The 15,592-nt window shown below is 43.8% G+C and overlaps 1 protein-coding gene across 8 annotated transcripts in view; it reads right to left on the bottom strand.

The window, feature by feature from the left end:
* The window catches only part of GNB1 (G protein subunit beta 1), a 78,866-nt gene that overhangs the window by 36,920 nt on the left and 26,354 nt on the right, over positions 1 to 15,592 (bottom strand). The window lies entirely within an intron of this gene.

Genomic DNA, 15,592 nt, shown 5'->3' with positions numbered 1-15,592 from the left:
ATATGTTTTTGTAACCTTTCCAAATTAACCTTTGTGCGAAAGACCACTTTGGGATGTTTCACAGGTTGCCACCTGCCTGTTGATTAATTCACTGTCTTGTGAGCCGACAAACTCATGTGCACACGTCCAGTCTGCGGGTCATGAGAGGTAACAACAAGCTGAAACACCCCTCAGTGGAACTGTAAGTTCTAAGGCGTTTATTTAATAAAATGGTTTTATTTTGGAATTATGCGGCTTATGTTATAAGCAAGCACACGTTTTTCCGGCAGTAAAAGCGGGTATGGAAGGAAAACAGTTCAGTGGTCCCTCAAAAGGTCAAACAGAATTACCCCATGACCCGCAATTCTACTCCTAGGTATATACCCCAAAGAAGTGAAGACAGGTACTCAAAGACCACACGCGCGTGTTCACAGCAGCACTGTCCATAACAGCCAAAGGTGGCAACATCCCAAATGTCCATCAGTGGGTGAACGGATAAACAAAATGTGGCATATCCACACAACGGAACATTATTCAGCCATAAAAAGGAATGAAGTACTGACACACGCTACAATGTAAATGATCCTTGAAAACATGCTACACGAAGAAATCAGACACAAAAGTCACATATTGTCTGACTCCATTTATATGAAATATACTGGACAAGCAGAAAAATGCTGTTCAAGTTACTTACACACACACACACACACACACACACACACACACAACCAGTGGATGTGGAAGCAGAAGCTGGAGACCATGGAAATTCAGCAGGGAACCAGTGTCAACTGCAGCTCGCTCTCACCAACCCCCAAGAGGAGTGCTCACTCAAGGCTTCACCGAACTATCGTGAACTAAAAGTGGGAAAGTGGGGCCGGCCTGGTGGCGTAGCAATTAAGTTCGCATGTTCCGCTTCTCAGTGGCCTGGGGTTCGCCGGTTCGGATCCCGGGTGTGGACACGGCACCACTTGGTAAAAGCCATGTTGTGGCAGGCGTCCCACATATAAAGTAGAGGAAGATGGGCACGGATGGTAGCTCAGGGCCAGTCTTCCTCAGCAAAAAGAGGAGGACTGGCAGTAGTTAGCTCCAGACTAATCTTCCTCAAAAAAAAAAAAAAAAAAAGAGAGAGATAAAAGCGGGGAAGCTCCATCTCTACAACTGACATCTGAGACTGGCCCACTCTCTGTGTTTGGGGGCGGGCTCATCTGCTGTGGGACATGCAGCAGCATCCCCAGCCTCTCCCTGTGGGTGCCAGCAGCACCCCTTTACACAGCCGTGACAACCAAAAACGTCTCCAGACACCACCAGACGTCCCTGGGGTCAATATCAGTGCCAGGTGAGAGCTACTCCTTTAAAGCGATGGTTGGGGCCCCAGTGGCATAGTGGTTAAGTTCATGTGCTCCACTTCGGCACCCCAGGGTTTGCAGGTTCAGATCCTGGGTAAGGACCTACACACTGCTGCTCATCAAGCCATGCTGTGGTGGCATCCCACATACAAAATGGAGGAAGACTGGCACAAGTGTTAGCTCACGGCAAATCTTCCTCAAGTAAAGGGAGGAAGATTGGCAACAGATGTTAGCTCAGAGCCAATCTTCCTCACCAAAATAAACAAATAAAGTGATTGTCTCAATTATCCCAATCATCAAATATAAATCCTTTCAGGTTTTCCACATCAAGAGACAGGTAGGAGGGGCTGGCCCCGCGGCCGAGTGGTTAAGTTCGTGCGCTCCGCTGCAGGCGGCCCAGTGTTTCGTTAGTTCGAATCCTGGGCGCGGACATGGCACTGCTCATCAGACCACGCTGAGGCAGTGTCCCACATGCCACAACTAGAAGAACCCACAACGAAGAATACACAACTATGTACTGGGGGGGCTGTGGGGAGAAAAAGGAAAAAATAAAATCTTTAAAAAAAAAAAAAAAAAAAAGAGACAGGTAGGAAAAATAAAAATAGCCACAAAAATGTATCATGGTTTGCTCTAATTCAAATGCCTAGATTGCCTTGTGTTTCAAGGCGTGAAGCAAAGGTAAAGTTCCCTAAAGTTTCTTTGGAAGAAAGAAACAGGGTGCCAAGGCCTAGAGAGCACTTCCCTACCCTCCAGCTCACAGGGGCCAGCAAACCACCTCAGCCTGGATTCATACAAAGAGTTGTCTGGACTCACCTCTGGCTAAAAACAAGACCCAAGCTGGGCTCCTTTTCTGTCTACACAGCCCACAGGATAAGACCACTGTCCCAGACAGCAGCACACATTAATGTGATCCTAAACCAGGAGCACCATCCTTACAGAAAACCAGGAAACTGGGGATTTGACCAAACCCAAGCCTAAGCTTCACCACGCTACTAAGCCTCTTAGAGCAGACGGTACAACGGGAAGGTGGCCGCATCTTTAGACTCCAAGGGGCTGACAACACTAGACGACTGAGTCTGGCTGACAGGGCACCCAGGTCCCCATGGAGCGAGGGAGGGCAGTGCCTGGCCAGACAGGAGAAAAGATGGTTTTCGGCAGGCGAGGAAGGCCACTCCACAGTTACTCTGAAGCCCAGCCAGGAGGGTGCTGCTTTAGCAGTGCAAGCAGAGGGGCGTGAGTAGGTGCTGAATTGTTCTCTACTTGACCAGCAACCCATAAGGGAAGCTGGAGGAAGATAAGGGAAGATGCAGCCACAAAATTCAAAAGAAGGTTAAACAGTCTACAGACCCATTTTTAGTCAAAACTTAAAATATGCAAAATATAATTCAAATCATAGATTTGACAGAGTAAATACAAACATATCATCAATTTTATGAGCAAAGCAAACACCTGCGACATTCCAAGCAACGAACTGCTCCCCCAGCCCGACAACACTGCTTTCACCTGCCTCCTGCGGCCAGTGGCTGCCTGCTGGAAGGCGTGAGCCCTGCTATCCTCCCATGGGCCTTCTGTGGACGGGGCTACCTGTGCCAGCCCGTGAGAGGCAAAGCTTCCAGATCGTTCCCTCACGGAAGCACCAGACCGCCGCACACCACGTCCTTCCTCCCTGGCACTGTCCCAGGTTGCCTCTGGCTCCAGTTCAGACACTGGTCTCTGAAGTCTACCTGACACCTTGGCGTTATTTTAAGTGATTATCGGGTCCAATCTCCTGAACATTCCACTCACTCAGCAAGCACCTTCAATGCTTGCACTGTGAGAGAGAGTGCTGGAGGCTGAAAGCACAAGTCAACAAAACAGGCATGGCTAGCCGCCCACATGGGTTTTACAGTCCAGGGGAGAAAGCATGGAAATTGTCCTACAATGCACAGCGGGGAAAAATGAGAGGGGGACTCCACCAATACAAACTAAACTGACAACAATCAAGAATTCACATGCCCCTGTGTGATTCGGGCAAAGTCTTGGAAATACACACACAGGACGACTCGCACCCCAGGCAAACAGCCAGGACAGGACTCCAAGGCTCAGGGAGGAAAGTGCTGAAGCAGGGCGTGCAGCTGACCCCGCTCTGGGGGTCCGAGGGGAGGGCCTGTGTCCGTGCAGGTCTCATCTGGCCCTGCTCCCAGTCCAGAGCAGAGAGTCCCCTGAAGGAAGACGGGGAGCTTTGGCGGACACGGTGCCTAAGCCGAGGTGTCCAATTGCCCAGGCGGCTCTGCTGCCACAGCCGTATGAGGTTAAAATCCTTAGAGCGGAATTCCAGAGATGGAATTACTATGTCAAAGATCAGGTACCTTTTTAAGGCTCTTTTTTTTTTTTTTTTTTTAAGATTTTATTTTTTTTCTTTTTCTCCCCAAAGCCCCCCGGTACATAGTTGTATATTCTTAGTTGTGGGTCCTTCCAGCTGTGGCATGTGGGACGCCGCCTCAGCATGGCTTGATGAGTGGTGCCATGTCCGTGCCCAGGATCCAAACCGGTGAAATGCTGGGCTGCCGCAGCAGAGGGCACAAACTTAACAACTCAGCCACAGGGCCGGCCCCAAAACTCACCATTTTTTTTGTTTGTTACTTTGTTTGTTTTTTTGAGGAAGATTAGTCCTGAGCTAACATCTGCTACCAATCCTCCTCTTTTTGCTGAGGAAGACTGGCCCTGAGCTAACATCTGTGCCCATCTTCCTCTACTTTATATGTGGGACGCCTGCCACAGCATGGCTTGCCAAGTGCTGCCATGTCCACACCCAGGATCCGAACCTACGAACCCCGGGCCGCCGAAGGGGAATGTGCGCACTTATCCGCTGCGCCACCGGGAGGGCCCCAAAGGCTCTTGATAGAGTCACCTGAGCCTACGTTTTGACTCTGTAGAGTTAATTTAACAATATTAAATATTACTGTGATGACCTTCTTTGTGTATATATATTCTAGTACCTCATGAGGTGGGGTTTTTTATTTTTTATTTTTTTGAGGAAGATTAGCCCTGAGCTAACTACTGCCAGTCCTCCTCTTTTTGCTGAGGAAGACTGGCCCTGAGCTAACATCTGTGCCCATCTTTCTCTATTTTATGTGGGACGCCTGCCACAGCATAGCTTAATAAGTGGTGCATGGGTCTGCACCCAGGATTTGAAACGGTGAACCCCATGCCACCAAAGTGGAAGGTGGGAACTTAACGGCTGCGCCACTGGGCCAGCCCCCATCATGAGGTTTTTAGTATCAAATACTAGTATTTGTATGAGTATTATTATTTCAGTATTATTCAAATCTAAAAACTCAATCCTCTTGAGACATACCTACAGAATTCCTTTACTGGCTGCATTAAAATTTCAAATCAAGGGGCTGCCCTGTGGCTGAGTGGTTAAGTTCATGTGCTCCGCTTTGGCAGCCCGGGATTTCGCCAGTTTGGATCCTGGGAGTGGACCTAGCACTGCTCATCAGGCCATGCTGAGGCAGCATCCCACGTGCCACAACTAGAAGGACCCACAACTAAAATATACAACTAGGTACTGGGAGGCTTTGGGGAGAAGGAAAAATAAAAAACTTAAACAAAAAATTCAAATCAAGTAAAAGTACACTTGCTGGGAATGATTTTTTCTATATCAATCCCAAGACAGAAAACACACAGGTGCACCATTACTTATCTGCAATTCTGAGATCCCACAACCAGACCAGAAAGACAGCCGGGCAGTCATTAGTCTTTATCCCATTCAATGTGAACAGTCAAATGTTTTATCACAGGTTTTCAGGTGTTTGAGAATCAGACCTACTGAGGGTATTGTGCGTCTGTGAGATACGCACCACCTATCTTTCTAAAGGCTGAATTCCAGAACACATTCCACCCGGGAGTTCTGCATAAAGGCCCAGGGGCTCACAAGAGACAAAGTAAACTTCTCACTTCCGATCAATCCTCCAGTCCAAAGATGTTGTTCTGAACAAGTAGAATGTGAAATGATAAAGTGAAGGAGGCCCCCTAGCCAATTTCAGGACAATCTAAGGGTAAAAAGGACTAATAATTGTAATAGAATATATCTTATTGGAAAAAAACTGAATACACAAATACACAGTAACACTCAAATAAATAATAAATAATTAAAACAGAAAGAAACAAGAGGAAAGGTAAAGATTTTTTTCACAGAGGAATGCAAACAAATATAGAAAGAATGACAGATGTAGGGCACCACCATTGGAAGCCTCTAGCACAGGAGCAGATGGATGCTAAGGTCAATGGGTGACAGTGTGTTAAGTTACAAGAGGCTCACAAGGTCTAGAAGCATCACTCATAGATTACGTCTAACTGTAAAAGGCAAAAGTCAGGACAATGAAGAGATCTGGTGGACACCAGCTTAACCAAGCGATTAGACTTAGTGTTACCAATAATGGGACCAACCAACATTAAGTATCTCCTGATACGATAAAATGGGAAGTACAGTCACTCTACGGAACATTTTTGCCAAAAAATGTTTTGCCTTAATGCAGTCATGAGGAAACATTTATAAAAATCCAGAATGTGAGACATTACAAGTAATTGGCCTAAACTCCTCAAAAGTGTGAATGTCATGACAAAAACGGTGGGAATACTGCTCAGCATGTAGTGAGCGCGAGGAGGCGTGAGAGCCAAACAGGCAACACGTGAACGTGAGTGCACCCTGAATTTGCAAAAAGGGCATGAAGACATTTTGGGGAAAACTGAAAAAATTAAACGTGGACTTGGATTAGGCATTACTGAATCAACGTCAAAGCTTTGGGGCACAATGACATCACCGTGGATACGTCAAAGAAAACCCTCGTTCTCAAGACGTGAGGCTGGAGCTGTAAGGAATTGAGTACGAGAAACCTACAACCATGAAATGCTTCACCAAAAGGCATATATAGAGAGAAGCAAAAAAAATGTGGCTCCTCCCACAAAATTACAAATTACTGAATCTTGGTGAAAGGTACATAGTGTTCACTGACCTATTCTTTCAACTTTCTGTAGCTTTAAAGGTCATTCAAAATTAAAAATTGGGAAAGAAAAATGCTGAAGTCAATAAAGGGCAAATATAAACTAAAACATACACATGCCACTGAAGTTACCAAACAAAGATGGCACGACTTGAAGATAGTCGCAGAAAATTACTGTATTTACGAGTATTTCTTGGCCTTTCCTCTGATCAATATAGTAAGCAAGAGCTTCTTTAGTAGCTGGAAAACTTGGCACAACAATGTGCTCAAGATTTAATGACATGATCAATGCACTCTGATTTTTAAGAGTGTACTTTTAGAAAGAGATGAATATTTCATTTTTAATTTTCATACTCACTTTTTTCATTTTAACAGTGTTTAAATCCTATTTTTCTCAGGCTGGCTAGAGGTTTATCAATTTGATCTTTTCAAAGAAGTAACTTTTTGTTTCATTGATTTTCTCTATCGTATTTGTTTTCAATTTGAGAAATTTCTGCTCTTCGTTATTTTCTTCCTTCTGCTTGCTTTGAATTCAATGTACTCTTCTGGTTTCTTAAGGTAGAAGCTTAGATTGGTGAGACCTTTTTCGTTTTCTATAAGTATTTAATTCTATAAATTTCCCTATAAGCGCTGCTTTCACTATGCCCCATAAATGTTGCTATGTTGTTTTCACTTTCATTCAAATTAAAATATTTTCAGGGCCAGCCTAGTGGCATAGTGGTTAAGTTCAGTACGCTCCACTTCAGCAGCCTGGATTCATGGGTTTGGATCCCAGGCATGGACCTACACCACGTATCAGCCATGCTGTGGCAGCAACTCACTTATAAAGTGAATGAAGTTTGGCACAGATGTTACCTCAGAGCTAATCTTCCTCAAGCCAAAAGAAAAAAAGGACTGGCAACAGATGTTAGCTCAGGGCTAATCTTCCTCAGGAAAAAAAAATTAAAATATTTTCATATTTCCCTTATGATGTCATCTCTGATATTTAATTTCCAAATATTTGGGGATTTTCCAGATAGTGTTCTGTTACTGATTTCTAATTTAACTGCACTGCAATCAAGAGTTTTCTTTTGTTTGTTTGTTTGTTTGTTTTTTTAAAGATTTTATTTTTTCCTTTTTCTCCCCAAAGCCCCCCGGTACAAAGTTGCATATTCTTCGTTGTGGGTCCTTCTAGTTGTGGTATGTGGGACGCTGCCTCAGCGTGGTTTGACAAGCAGTGCCATGTCTGCGCCCAGGATTCGAACCAACGAAACACTGGGCCGCCTGCAGCGGAGTGCGAGAACTTAACCACTCGGCCACGGGGCCAGCCCCTCAAGAGTTATTTTAAAGGCTGTCTAACAGTTCCAACATCGGGGTCATCTCCAAGTCTGTTTCCATTGATTTCTTTATCTCTTGAAAATGGATCACTTTTTGTGTATCTCATAATTTTTTATTGAGTACCAGAGAAGAAGAGAAACCGATGCAAATCGTGTCTACGTCCAGGAATGGGCACACCTCTTCTTCTGTCAGGCCATTAGTGTGGAGGGTTAAGTCGATCTAGTCTTCACTTGAGTTGCATTTGGGTTTAATAAACCTCAGTGCACCACAAGCTTCAAATTTCTCCAATGGTAAGCTGCCTTAACCTTCACAATACTAGAACATTTTTCTCAAAAATTATTGGCCGAAGAAGAAACGTACTTCTCTCGCACCTGCTGTAAGCCAGCAACGAGGAGGAAAAAGCAAACCATCCAACTTCTGCTCAAATTCAGAGTCACATAAAGATGAAAACAACTTTGCAGGATATCTCAGTCTGAAGACAAGCTCTTACTTTATTTTGGCAGAAAGGTGAATGTTTGTTAAAAGGGCACTGAAAAAAGAATCAATATATTGTGATAGAGTATCTAAAGGATTCACCGATAGTTCATGTTCTGTGCCATTCTGCACACACAGGTCTTCGGCTCATTCTCTGCACAGAGAACACATTTTGTTCCCACAGCTACAGAAAGACTCCTTTACCCCATTTCCCCAGCAGGCTGGGGCTCTGCCTCACTCCCACTGTGCAGCTGCAGATTCCTTAATGAGTATCTTCAGACACTACTGAAGGTTATGTACAAAACTCACCTGCCTGTAAAACACTGCCAGCTGGATTTCCAACACCACACCACACAACGACTTCACACAGCGACACACTGAGAATCTCGTGTTTGCACCATCTCTTTCTCAAGTCTTGAGAACATGAAAGAACATACTGGGGCTGCCACTTCAGCCATCAAAGTCTAGGATGAATTCAGCTACATATTAAGGTGTGCCAGGGGACAAGAGAGGTACATGGGAGCATCTGTGATGGCTCCTACACAAAATAGTCTTGGCTAACCCTAAGTGCTGAATAAGAAGCTTCTAAACGCCTTCAGTTGTTTTTTAAATTATCTTGTATTTTCTTGTGTTCATTAGAAGTTTTTTTATAAACACTTCACTGTGGTTTCCATATAGGATACAGTAACTCTTCTGGGAAAAAGTTATGTTGGAAATTCTTTATTTTCTGCAGAAGGGTGGTAACTGTGCAATGTGAATGAAAAGATCTTTCCAACTTTCTCCTAACTTAGCTGTTGCCTAGGTGAATACTTCAAATTTTGCAATAAAAAAGTAACTTAAAAAAAATTTAACTTTACCATCAAGCACAGTAGTAACTATTGAACATTCAACGTGTTTTTGGAGAACAACTAGGGAAATACATCAATATGGAAAAGTATATAAAAAGAATAATCTGCTCAGAGCACCTTAAGTTCCATACAGAAGTAAGGAGGTTCAACTCAAACAACACCTCTCACAGCTTTGATAGCTTCCTTCTAGAACTATCTAAGTTTCCAGGCTGAAAAGATGCACCAAGAGCCCAGGATAATGACTGAAGAGAGACTAGTATCAGGATACATCATCTTTCAGGACACCAGAGACAAAGTAAGATCCTAAAAGTTTCTAGATGGAGAAAATTGGTGACATATAAAGGATCAAGAACCAACGGCATCAGACTCCCACAACAAACGTGGAAGCTGGAAGAAAACAGAGCAAAGTCTTGAACTGATTCCAAACAACAATTCTATACTCAACAGAATCATCAAGTGCAAGATCAGAAGAAAGACATTCAGAATCTAGGAAGCTACTAGAGGATATTTTCCCCTAAAAGGGGAAAAAAATGAGGATGGTATCATACCCAGGACTCAGGGGATCCAGGAGACACGAGCTCCTTCTCCATCCTTCTCTAGTCCTTGAGTGGTTCTGGGTTCGGTAGGTAATGCACCCTTTGACACAGTCATAACACTTGGATCCAGTAATAATATTCTGACACAGTAACCACACTGTGGCGGAAGGTCTGATCCACTCAGCACTCAGCTGTGTATCAGGCACTGCCCTGAGCACTTCGCCTGTTAGTCACCTGAGTGTGACGACAGTTTAATGAATGAGTCTTAGGATACACCCATGACATCACAGATACTAAACTGATACAATCTAAGCCACCAAACTTGATTTCAAAAGTAGAGCTGGAAAACAGACATAGCTCAAATTGTTTTTAATCAACAATACAATTTATCAAGTACTTAATATACGTCAGATGCTATGTTGCTAATAAGTACTTTATACGCATCGTTGATTAATCCTTCAGTAAACCAATGAGGTATGTACTGTTATCATCACCCCTTGCAATTTTAATTCTGTAAAATTAGAGAAAAGATACCCGAGGCAAAGACAGGCCAGTAACTAGTTCAAAGTCATACAAAGAGTAAGGGGCAGTTAGTGCTACTCCCAGCGACTGGACTGGAGCCGAGGGGCTCACACTGACACTACACTTACTCTCGTTTTAAAACAGTCAGCCTGTATATGTTTTTAAAAATGAAAGAAAATCAGACACAAAAATTAAGTTTTGTCCCTTTGCTCAAACTTCTTCACTCTCCTCCCCTTGCCAGGAAATATCCCTCAACCTTAAAGACGGAGCTTAAAGACGCGGCTTCCTCAAAACTGCCTGGCTGCCCCTCTCCCCAACTGACCAACCACTCTCCCTCCTGTCCTCTCCATCCATTGCCAATTTCCCATCCTAGCAGGCGGTAAGCCAGGACTGTGGCTCGCCTTTACCACTGCTTTGCACACTTTTTTGAGGGGGAGGGGTCTGTTCAGCTTATAGACCACCTCTTCTAAGAGCTGCCCCCACTGTCCCTCCTCCAAACCCCAGTCTGGGGATGACCCACTGGCTCCTGGCAGTATGTTTAAGCTACACAACCCTGTCTCCCCACCACTCACTCGTGATAGCTGACTAGACCAGGGGCAAGCACCGAGCCCAAGTCGGACCAAACAAATCCGCCTCCCAACAATGTGGAGACTGAGACTGTGAGTGGCGCAGACTCTCCCCATCTGCAAGTGGGACATGAACTTGAAGACTTGGACTGTGCGTCAGAAAGAACAACACAGACACACAAGGGAGCACATTCCTACTGCCCTTGTTCCTGTTCCTTCCCAGGCCCCTCTACAGTCCACCCCTTATAACTAATTCTTCTGTTCTTTCTTAGTCTAGAGCTTCAGCTGGTTTGCTTCTTGCAATCAAATAACTCTAATAAAATTATCTGTGTACCATACCCACACCAGCACCAAACACCTATTCTCTAGATGCTTGCACAGAAGTACATGACATCTCATTTATGGCTTCACCCATGGTCTCTGCAGGAGGACTCCCAAATTCCCATCTGTCTTATCTTTCAAGCTTGAATACATTGCCTCCAATTACATACCCTACGTCTCCCACCTGGATGATGGCAATGACAGCCTCAGCGCTCCTTCACTTGACCTATATTAGCAACATCTGACACACCCAATCACTTCCTCCTCTCTGAACCCTGCCCCTGCCCCAGACTAGATGAGAGGACAGCATCCTCTTGTAGTCCTCCATCTCTTTGTTATCCTCTTTCCCTGACTGCACCTCAACTCCTAGAATCCTAACCCTGCTCTGCTCGAAGGGCTCAGTCCCTTCTTATCGTTACAGGCCTTTCCTTTCCAAACCACCATCGCTTCCTCACCCCTCTGAAGCACAAACTCAAAAATCCCCTTCACACCAAGTGCCACTCAATTCTATCCATTCCCCCCCCCCACCCTTTGCACTCCACCCCCATTGCCCCGGCCTCCTTCCAGCCCACCATCTCTGCCGAGCCTACTACAACTTGCTCCCACAGCCATCTCTTTTCCTCTTCAACCCATCTTAAACATCACTGCCTGATCTCTCTCTCTGAAGGACAGCTCTGACACCTGACTCCTCCGCTCAAGTCTTCAAACACTCCTACGGAAGAAAGTCAGTTTCTAGCCCAGCCTCATTTAAAGCCCTCGGACCCTCCCCACCGTACTCCCAAGTATCCCTGCAGGATTCTGATTAGGTCTGAGGAGGACCAAAGACATGGACACAAACACTCTACGTGACCATGAGGCTCTCTGCCAAACTGGGACCAAGATCCTGACTACTAGGCTCACAAACGGAAGTCCTAGAAACATGAATGTATTTTTGCTTTGAAGAATTAAGAGACAGCTTTAAAAAGAAAATATTCCCCACATTCAAGAAAAAGGAAATGCTTCCAAAACTTATGAGCTGAAGACATGAGCATATATTTCCTGTAAAAACTGCAAAACACAGAAGCTCCTCTGAATCAGAAGTGTTTCTATAACTCATATTCCAAATCGTTTGGGATTTACAATGGAAATCGGAAAGAAGCAAGAATGACAGAGACTCTATACCTCGAGACTACTGAGAATTATGCAGTGTCCCTTACTGTAAAGCTCAGCTGATGTCTATATTTACAATGTGCTCACTGTAGGAAAAGCATTTAGTGAGCCGATTCTCGTGCCAGGCACCAGGTTAGGCCAGATTGAAGCAAGCAGGAATATTTACTTCCCGTTTGAGTACAATATATGGCCACACTATACAACAGCACTAAAACAGAATGACAGTCTGAATTGTTGATAAAACATTTAACACTAAATGGCCTCGATGCCTGGGTTCCTATTTGTGAGTCTTCATTCGTTCGCTCAACAAATACGTCCCCAGCCACTACCGCGTGCCGGGCACTGAAGCAGGGCTTCCCCAGGAAACAAGGCACAGCTCCTGCTGTCAGGGAGCTGACTTCCTAGTTGAGGAAGGCATAACTAAATAACCCAAGTACTTAATTTTTTTTTAATTGCAGTAATGTTGGATTATAACATTATACAGCTTTCAGATGTATATCATAATGTATTTCAAATTCTGTGTAGATTACATCATGTTCACCACCCAAAAACTAATTATAGTCCATCATCACACACATGAGCCTAATCACCCCTTTTGCCTTCCCCCCTTCCCCTCTGGTAACCACCAATCTCTAATGCTGTGTTTGTTTGTCATTGTTTTTATCTTCCACTTATGAGTGAGATCATACGGTATTTGACTTTCTCCCTCTGACTTATTTCACTCAGCATAACACCCTGAAGGTCCATCGATGTTGTCACAAATGGCCGGAGTTCATCATTTCTTATGGCTGAGTAGTATTCCATCGTGTATAAATACCACATCTTCTTTATCCATTTGTCCCTTGATGGGCACCTAGGTTGCTTCCAAGTTTTGGCTATTGTGTCTAACACTGCAATGAACATAGGGGTACAAGTATCTTTATGCCTTTGAGTTTTCAAGTTCTTTGGATAAATACCCAGCAGTGGGATAGCTGGATCATATGGTAGATCTATTCTTAATTTTCTGAGGATACTCCATACCGCTTTCCATAGTGGCTGTACCAGTTTGCACTCCTACCACCAGTGTACAAGGGTCCCCTTCTCTCCACATCCTCTCCAACATTTGTTGTTTCGTGTCTTGTTAATTATAGCCATTCTGACCAGAGTGAGGTGATACCTCATTGTAGTTTTGATTTGCATTTCCCTGATAGCTAATGATGTTGAGCATCTTTTCACATGCCTGTTGGCCATCCGTATATCTTCCTTGGAGAAATCTCTATTCAGATCCTTTGCCCATTTTTTAATTGGATTGTTGGGTTGTTTTGTTGAGCTGTATGAGTTCTTTGTATATTTTGGATATTAACCCCTTATCTGACATATGGTTTGCAAATATCTTCTCCCAATTGTTAGGTTGTCTTTTCGTTTTGTTGATGGTTTCCTTTGCTGTGCAGAAGTTTTTTAGTTTGATGTAGTCCCATTTGTTCATTCTTTCGTTTCCCTTGCCCAGTCAGACATGGTACTTGAAAATATGCTGCTACAGGGCTGGCCCCGTGGCCGAGTGGTTAAGTTCGTGCGCTCCGCTGCAGCGGCCCCAGCTTTCGCCGGTTCGGATCCTGGGTGTGGACATGGCACTGCTCATCAAGCCATGCTGAGGCGGCATCCCACATGCCACAACTAGAAGGACCCACAACTAAAATTTTATACAACCATGTACTGGGGTGCTTTGGGGAGAAAAAGGAAAAAATAAAATCTTTAAAAAAAAAAAAGAAAATATGCTGCTAAGACTGATGTCAAAGAGTGTACTGCCTATGTTTTCTTCTAGAAGTTTCATGGTTTCAGGTCTTACATTCAAGTCTTTAATCCATTTTGAGTTGATTTTTGTGCATGGTGTAAGGTAATGGTCTACTTTCATTCTTTTGCATGTGGTTGTCCGGTTTTCCCAACACCATTTATTGAAGAGACTCTCTTTTCTCCATCGAATGCTCTTGGCTCCTTTGTCAAATATTAGCTGTCCATAAATGTGTGAGTTTACTTCTGGGCTCTTGATTCTGTTCCATTGATCTGCGTGTCTGTTTTTGTGCCATTACCATGCTGTTTTGGTTACTATGGCTTTGTAGCATATGTTGAAATCAGGGAGTGTGATACCTCCAGCTTTGTTCTTTTTTCTCAGGAATCCTTTGGCTATTCGGGATCTTCTGTTGTTGCACATAAATTTTAGGATTCTTTGTTCTATTTCCGTGAAAAATGTTGTTGCAACTTTGATAGGGATTGCGTTGAATCTATAGATTGCTTTAGGAAGTATAGACACTTTAATGATGTTAATTCTTCCAACCCAAGAGCACAGAATATCTTTCCATTTCTTTGTATCTTCTTTGATTTCTTTCAACAATGTTTTACCAAGTACTTAATTTTGATATGTCAGGTGCTGTCCAGTGTCAAGGAAAAATAAAATCGGGTGAGAAAGTTAGACAGAAGGGCAGGGGGGTCTTTTATAAAAGGTGGCTAGAGAAGGCACAGTGACATCTAAGCAGAGTCCGAGGAGAGGGATAAGCAGGCGCAAAGTCCCCGAGACACTGACTTGCTCTTGTTACTCAAGTTTCCTACCTGCTTTACTAAACACTGATAAACCCTGCCACTTATCATCTCGGGGTGTGACAGCAAGTTGGCAAATTAACTTTATTTTCTCCATTTCTGGACATTTAGAAAACATAAACATAAATGAAACCCTGTTGGTACAAAAAAGCTCAGTCATAAAAAAGGGGGGAGGAGGACCACAGGAAAGAAGCCAAAACATAGCAAAGAAACAGTCACTCAAAATTTGTCTTATGGAGGAGCTATGCATTTCCTTTTAGTCCCAGACTTTCCTTCTTAATTAGGCTTTAAGCAAGTAAATACTCAAGTAAGATAAAATTCCTTCATCAAAGAATCAGTTGTAGGAATTCACCAAGAAGCTTACTAAATATAAGAAAACTAGGCTATAATAACCAAAACTGCATCTAAGTTATTAATTCAGAATGATTAAAAAGCAAGTGAAACAAAAGCCTCACAGTGGGAACAATAAACAGCAGGTGCTGAGGCGTACACTGAGGGAAGTGCACTTGGGAGGGCCTGGCGTCTCCCTCCTCGGCTGTGACGCTGGTCTGGGGGCAAAGGTCTTTCCAAAGAACCGGACAACGTGAGGTTCTTAACCTCAGAGAATGAAGCGAGAATCTTGAATTGGGGGAGATTATGAGAGAACATCTAGACACACAGAGCTCAGGACAGGGACCACATCCACCTGATTCTTCATCCTGTTCTTAGTGCCCAAGGTCTGGAGTAAAGTGGCCTCCCAAATATTTGTCAAATATTTGCTTACTTTTTTCCTTAATGAACGGTTTTTCCTCCTCCCAATCCCACGTAATGTAGTAATTAACAATTTGGTGATGCACTGGGAGGATCAAGAATATAAATTGACTGATTTTTCTTATAAAGCCCAAAACAGCATTAATTCAGAAAGAAGGGGAAAGAGACTCATGCACTGTTGAACCTTCTGAGGGAACTATCTCAGCAAACAGGGACACAGTGAAGACA

This window comes from Equus asinus, chromosome 5 (genome assembly GCF_041296235.1).
Source record: "Equus asinus isolate D_3611 breed Donkey chromosome 5, EquAss-T2T_v2, whole genome shotgun sequence".
NCBI classification, from domain to species: domain Eukaryota; kingdom Metazoa; phylum Chordata; class Mammalia; order Perissodactyla; family Equidae; genus Equus; species Equus asinus.
Note: the sequence above shows the minus strand (reverse complement) of the source record. Positions and strands in the feature narration are given on the sequence as shown.